At 52.2% G+C, this 7,224-nt stretch overlaps 1 long non-coding RNA gene across 2 annotated transcripts; it reads left to right on the top strand.

Moving 5' to 3' along the window:
- Nucleotides 1-347: 347 nt before the first annotated feature.
- LOC148053789 (uncharacterized) lies at nucleotides 348-6,826 on the top strand. 2 transcript variants are annotated; one of them, XR_015707918.1, is made up of 3 exons: nucleotides 348-998; nucleotides 2,540-2,621; nucleotides 4,751-6,826. It is a non-coding gene; the product is annotated as an uncharacterized LOC148053789 (long non-coding RNA). The 2 variants fall into 2 exon arrangements; XR_015707917.1 differs by lacking the exon at nucleotides 348-998 and adding an exon at nucleotides 1,782-2,339.
- The last annotated feature ends 398 nt before the right edge of the window (nucleotides 6,827-7,224 follow it).

Below are 7,224 nucleotides of genomic sequence, written 5' to 3' on the forward strand. Positions count from 1 at the left end.
GAGGCGAGCTGGGTGGTAGAGGGGAGGCACACGGGGCTGGCTATTTCACCCGAGCGCCACGGGAACTTTGTGTCTCCTGGCATCCTAGGCGCACCGAGCGACAGCCGCAGCATCTTTCTTGAGAACAGGCGTGGAGCAGGGGAGCAGAGCGGTGCGGTGCTTTTGAGGAGGAGGGTGTCGCAGAAGCGGTTGGCAGTAACCAGACCGATGCTGAATACCAGCACTGTGTTTTAGTTTGTTAGTGTGCTGTGGGTTTTTGGGTTGGGAGGTTTTGGGTTTTTTTGGTTTTTGTTTTTTGGTTTTTTTGAGATGATGAAGAGGAACTGAGTGAGTGCAGGAACGTTCTAGGTAGGTGTGTGGTGGTTTTCTTTTTTTCTTTTTTGAGGGTGGATTCAGATCCCTGGCCCTCTGAAAGCTCAGTTGCGGGGTGAGGGCTGAGGAGGTATCAAGGATAGGAATTGCAGGGAGGGGTTATAAAGTTGGTGTCGGGGAGAGGCCTGTCCAGGAGCAGTCTCCTTTGGGAAGGGAAAAGGACCGGGTTACTGTTCTTAGCACGCTGCTGACGTTGGCTGGGCAGGGCGGTTCCATCCTGTGTCTGTGTGTTCTGCTTTTGCGTAGTCTGTCTTCTGTGTCTCGTACCCTGGCTTTCTCGGGTCTTGATGTTTCCGTAGCTCTTGGTGATCATGGGGCCCCTCGGTAAGCCTCCCGAGGGTCTCGAACGTGTCGCCTCATCGGCATGGCGTTTCTTGCGCCCTGCTTATCTTGCCGTCGTAGCTTAAAGCGCGGACGTGTCCGGGAAGCGTCGCGTTACAGATGTTTCTGAGGGATCGTCTGTTGTGTGCTTTTTCAGTCAGTAAGTTTTGAAAATATCTTACAGTAGTACTTGAAAAGCTTACTGAGATACTGGCACCCATACTAAAAGCGATCCAGGTCCAAGGAGAGACGTGGACAAAAGAGGAGGAATCGGCGTCGCTTTCCCGAGAAGCATTGCCAGCCTTGTAAGTAGCGACAGCGAGTCCTGACGTGGTTTCGGTGAGTTACTGCTTCGGCAGCGTCCTTTTTCCTTAACCTACAGCGTGTGGTTTCTTACTTCAGTTGGAAAGAGATTTTCCAGAATGGAAGTCTTTCTCATTCAAAGAAGTTGTGTTTTATGAACTCCCCATCAGAGTGGGGATCTTCAGAGATGATGCGCTTGGCAGTAGAAGTCAGCAGCAGCGAGACTTTCCGCTCTCTTAAAAAAAAAAAAAAAGAAGAAAAAACAAAAAAAAAAAAGAAAGAAAAGTCCGTTTGCTTCCAAAGACCCGAGCACAGCACGTCTTCTGGAAGTCGATGGCATCGCTGGTTCTCAGTTGCAACAGCCGAGATGTCATCAACACGCGTTCCTCTGCGTGCTTCGGTGCAGCCAAAAGCGTTAGCAAATCTGCCGGTCCTTTTTGGTAGCCTTAGGCATTGCAGCCCCGGGGATTGGATTCCGCCCGCAAAGTAAAACCGTATGGGGGATCTCTTCTCTCACTGATTTTTCTACCCTAGATGTAACTTTAGGAAGAAAAAAAAAGTTAAAATTGTCTATACAAACTGCCTTGCATTGTTTCACCTGCAGCTGCCAACTAGCTGTGGCGTTGTTTCCACTTTAACTGCCAACTAGCTGTGGCGTACAATTGCTTAGGTGTATTTGAGCCGTTAGGTATTTGTTCTAAACGTTGACCAGGAGAGGCAACTGAACGTTACGGGGTTTTTCCGCCCCCCCCCCCGCCCCCGCTCGTTTGACGGAGTGCTCTGAAGTACTTTCTTTCTGTCTGGCTTTCAAGGGTGCGTTTCCCTGGCAGTTCAGTAGCATCTCTCTCGGGCAGCGCGGCTGGCCAGATGTCGCTCCTAATGACGTAAGGCGCAAAAAACCCCTGGTCAAATGATAACTGCGTATCTTGGAGACAGATAATCTGCTGGTATCGATTCACAGCTGTGCAAGTTAAATTAACGCAAAAGGAAAATCCAGCCCTTCTCCAGTAGAAGTATTTTTATTGGATGTCTGTAAGCACACGCACAGCTTTTTTAGTAGGAAGCGAATTGCTGCGATTTGTCCTCTGGTTTTCCTTTTACCCTCGAAAGCGTTACGCTTCGCTTCCAGCTTTATCGACCGAGCCAGCAAGATGCGCAGGAGCGCGAGGGCCGTAGCTGTTGCGGCGGATCTGTAAGCGTAGATTCTGATTGCGGTACGCCCTTGTCCTGCAGCCTCGCAGGGTTGTCTCCCTGCAGCCGTGCCGTAAGGAAGGGGTGAGACGTTTTCCAACGCCGGCAAGAGCGCGTACTTTTACGCGAAGAACGTGTTTGGAATCGTACCGGTTAGTCTTCATGCTGATTGGAAGCGTTCAGGTCGCTCTAGCTTTTAAAGGACGTCTTGTGTTTTGAGCTGACCTGCTTACCTCGAATCCTCCTTGAGCTCAACTGCTCTCCTCTCCCTTGCTCTGACTGAATTCCTCTACTCGCTGCTGTGCTATTTTTTTCACATGCGGAAATATCGCTTGGGATTTTTGTTTTTCAGGTGTCTCGTTGCAAGCGTCTCGTGATGCTCGCTAGGTCCCCCCCGGCCCAGGTTGGCCTGCCGGTCGTGAAGCGTCCCGAGGGTAAGGGGCCGGCCCCGTGCCTGGAGGCTCCTGGCTCTGTCTCCGGCGGGTGCCCCGCGGGTGCGTCAGCGAGGGCTGTCTGGTGGGGAGAGTCCCGGGCCAAGAGGGAGCGGGGAGGTTCGCTGCCCCGGGGAGCCCGTCCCAGCGCGGGAACGGAGGGGGAGCACGGCAAAGCAGAGCCTGAGCGAGAGGTGCGTCACCCCTGTTGTTTTTCCCTTTTCCATCTTTTTGTCCTGATCTGAATCCATCTCTTTCTCTGTCCTGTTCCCTGATGTTCTTTTTCTCTTTGCACCTGTACATGCCGCTCTGTGTCCCTCCCTCCCTTCTTCCCTTCCTTTCTCTATCCCCTTGTCTTGCTCACTGTTGCTGTTTTTTTTGTATTCCATATCTCACTGTCCCTGTCCTCCTTCCTGTTCATCTCTTACTCTTTCTGACCCTTTGTGCTGCTCCCTGTCCCTATTTTTTATTGCTTCCCCTCTCTGTTCCTGTTTGTTCTCATGGTCCACCTCTCTGTTGTTCTTTCTGTTGTTCTCGTTTGTTCTCCATCACAGCATCCTGCTCCCTGTCCCTCTCTCTCTTGCAGTATCCCACTTTCTGTCCCTCACCTGTTTCCTAGATTGCTCTGTCCTTCCTCCAGTCTTTCCTCGTCCCTCTGGCCTGCTACCTGTCACTGGTTTGTTCTTTCGTCGTCTTTCTGCCTTGCTGCTGTCACTCTCCTCCTCTCTCTGTCTCTAATGTTTCTTTCACCATCTCTTCCCTGCTCCATGCCCCTTTTCTCTTTTCTCTCTGTCCTCCATCTTCCCTGTAACTCTTTGTCTGTATATCTCCATAGCACTTGTTCTCCCATTGTTTCTCACTATACAGCCCCTGCCCGGCTCGCTGTCCCATTATTCCCCTCTGTTCTGCTCCCTTTTTTCTCATCCTGCAGCCCAGCGATGGTTTTTCTTTCTCCCTCTCTTTGTCCCAATCTCTCTCTCTTTCTCTTCAATTCCTCTGGCTTGTTCCCTGTCTTTTTGTCTCCCTCCCTCCCTTATTCCTCTCATTTGATTTCTCTCTTGATCTGTCTGTTTGGCTCCTTGCTCATCATTTTCTCTCTCTTTTCCTCTGTCCTGCTCCCTGACCCTGTTTTTCTTCTGCCATGTCCCTGCAGGGCTCCTCATCCCCTTTTTTATCGACTTATCTATCTCCCTGTCCTTTTCCCTGTACCTTTCTTTCTCTGCTCCTCAGTCCTCCCTCATTTTACTTTTCCTCTTTCTGTTCTTCTGTCCCGCTCCCTATCGCTGTATTTTCATTTTTTGTATCTGCTGCTCCAGTAACAACTGCCAACTTGTCCCAGGGGAAGGATGAGTGTACAGGCAGCGAACCCCATAGCAGACTCACTCCCGGGACTTATATGCATTAACGAATAAGCACTTGCTGTCTCCTTTGCACTCACGGCTGTGGTTGTACTCCTTTGTACTTGGTGAGTGGCTGTCAGAGAGTCCAGGGGAGCAGGTTACACGGTGGGTGTCAGGGGCCATGGCCGCAGCTGTGGGCTGCGGCCGGAGGAGCCCCAGGGGGCCCGGTGAGGCTGATGGTGATGGCCCCTCTGTGTAAAAGGGCTGCAGCCCCAGGGGATGGTGCTGCTGGGGCATGCCTGCTGGAGAATGCCGACAAGTCGCGAGGATGTTTCCAACCCACCAGTGCAACAGGCTGAAGTCAGTTGGAGTCAGGCCCCATCAGGGCAGGTCCAGGGATATTCTGAGAGCTGGTGGAGAGGATGCAGGAAGAGGGGCAGGAGATGGCTGCCCCCACCCCTCTGGGTGCCCACCCTCTGGAAAAGGCGCTGGGTGCCTCTCCAACTCAGCAAAACTCCTCCAGCCCTGCTCGCCCCAGGCAGCTGCCCCCAGCTCCAGCACCTCCCCTGAAGCCTGTCCTGTAGGCATGGACCGCCCCCAAACCCTGTCCTCGTGGCAGCAAGCTGGCCCTTGAATATGATTTATTCTCCTTAAATGCAGGTGCTATTAGCTTCAGTTCAGGGAAAGAGCGGCGTCTCCAGCAGCTCCTGCAGAAGGAGGGGTTCCTGCCTGAGGAGAGCTGCAGTCGTCCCTGTGGATAATGGTTGGTTGCTTGTTCTTTCCCTCTCCCAGAGGCAGCACTGAGGACTCGGTTGGCGGTTCCTCTCCAGGGATGCTGGTGATTGCATCTGGCTCAGGTTTGTGTGGCTTGCCTTTGGCCTCATTTTCCTAGCGGCATGGGCAAAAATGGACAGCTGGACGCTTCCTGGCTGTGGACAGGAGCTGCCGCAGCTGAAGCTGGAGAAGTCGGAGAAAGGTAAAGCAGCTGAAGAATAAAATAAAGAGGAGCCAGCCGGCAGCTGCCTCCAGCTGCAGACAGGAGACAGCCTGCCTCTCAGTGTGAGGAAGGATCCCTCTTAGCATAGCCCTCAGCAGATCCAATTGCCAACGTGCATTGCAGGGTCCATATGCGTAGCTGGAAGCACAGTACAGCCAGGTAACACGTGCACGTGCGAGGCTATGTATCTGGGAGGCCTTGTATTGTAAGAGCTGTAAGACACCAGTCTGTTCTCTTAGGTGGATGACAGTCAAGCAACCGGAGCTACGGGGCCAGGAGAGAGAGAGAGAGAGAAAGACACGTCCGAGGTGTCCAGTTCTCCAAGCGGCTTGGAGAGCGGGAGCTGCAGGGAGTCCTGGACCCTTGGGGCCGTGTCGTCCCTATTCTGCATCCTGGTCCTTCCCTGCCCCGCCTTCTCTTTCTCTTGCTGCTGTCATTTTTTTCCACTTCCCCGCACCTCTCCCTCCCTCATTCTCCAAGTCCCCCTCTTTATCTGTTGTTCTACCCCTATGTTTTCTTTCTCTCTTTGCGCTTCTGTCCTGTTCCCTGTCCTTTTTTCATCCTCTGTCTGTGTCCTGCAGCCCATAACTCTTTTTGTCTTTCTTCATCTATGTCTGTCTTCCTATCCCAACTTTTTAAATTTTTCCTCGCCTGCCCTTTAGCCCTTCACAATTCCCACCTCTCACCTCTCTGTCTTCATGTCCCTATTTTTTAATTCCTCTGTCCCTGCTCTGTATTCTAGATAGACTTTTTCTTTCTTAAATTCTCTCGTTCCAGGTCCCCGTCCCTGTCTTTTAACTTCTTCCCTCTCTGTCCCATAGCTGCTTTTTGTCTTTATCGTTCTCTCTTTGTCTGGCTCCATGTCCCTATTCTTTAATTCCCCTTCAGCTTCAGTCTTTCCCCTTCAGCTCATCAAGGTTTTTTGGCATTTCTCAGTTTATCTCTGTCCACCTCACTGTCCCCTTCTTAAAATCCTCCCTCTCTGCCCTGTGGCCCATCGCTATTCTTTGTTTTTCTCCATCTCTTCAGGCTGATTCCCTGTCACTTCCTCCTTTCTGGCCTGTAGCCCATCGCTATTTCCCCCCCCCCCCCCGTACCTCTCCCTCTGTGGCTCCCTTTCCCTATTTTTCAGTCCCCCTTCTCTGTCCTGCAGGCGATCGCTGTTGGCTTGGGTTTACGTGGCAAGGTTTTGTTAGGTGGGGCAGGGCAGGGGCTGCAGGGGTGGGTTCTGCGAGAAGACACCAGGAGTTGCCCCCATGTCAGGCACAGCCACTTCCAGCTCCAAGATGGATCTGCAGCCGGTCCAAGCTGAGCCCATCGGCAATGCTGGTTGTGCTTCTGGAACGGACATTTAAGAGGGGGTAAAAAATGCTGCGCAGATGCTGCGATAGAGAAAACGTGAGTGTGAAACAGCCCTGCAGACACTAAGGTTGGTGAAGAAGGAAGGGGAGGAGGTGCTCCAGGCACCGGAGCAGAGATTCCCCTGCAGGCTGTGGTGAAGGCCATGGTGAGGCAGGTCATCCTCCTGGAGCCCGTGGAGGTCCGCGGTGGAGCAGACATGCACTCGCAGCCCATGGAGGACCCCGTGCCGCAACAGGTGGATGTGCCTGAAGGAAGCTGTGACCCTATGGAGAGCTTGCGCTGGAGCAGGCTGCTGGCAGCACCTGTGGCCCTGTGGAGAGGAGCCCACACTGGAGCAGAGGAAGAGCATGAGGAGGAAGGAGCGGCAGAGATGATGTGTGATGAACTGAGTGCGACCCCTGCTCCCTGTCCCCCTGCATTGCTCAGGGGTGGGATGTGGGAAAGTCAGGAGTCATGAAGATGAGCCCAGGAAAAAAGAGCAAGGCGGTTTTTAGATTTGTTCTTATCTGTTGATAAGAACAAATAAAACAAAATAAGATAAGAACAAATCTTGTCCTACTCTTGATTTTGATTGACAATAAATGGAATTAATTTCCCCAAGCTGAGTCTGTTTTGCCTGTGACAGTAATTGGTGAGTGACCCTCTGTCCTTTTGTCGACCTACAAGTTTTTTTGTTGTATTTTGTCCCCCTGTCTTATTGAGGAGGGGGAGCCACAGAGTGGCTTGGTGAGCACCCAGTGGCCAGCCGAGGTCAACCCACCCCAGTTCCCTTCTGTCAGGCTCCCTGTCCCTATTTTTCAATTCTTGCCTATGTTTATTGTACCGCATCGCTTTTGAAACTTTCTTTCTACTTCTCCATCCTTAGTTTTTAAATTCTTGCATAGGTTTCTCAAACCCAGTTGCTTTT

This window comes from Nipponia nippon, unplaced genomic scaffold (assembly GCF_047370975.1).
Source record: "Nipponia nippon isolate SJK-2023a ecotype South Korea unplaced genomic scaffold, ASM4737097v1 scaffold_37, whole genome shotgun sequence".
Lineage (NCBI taxonomy): Eukaryota > Metazoa > Chordata > Aves > Pelecaniformes > Threskiornithidae > Nipponia > Nipponia nippon.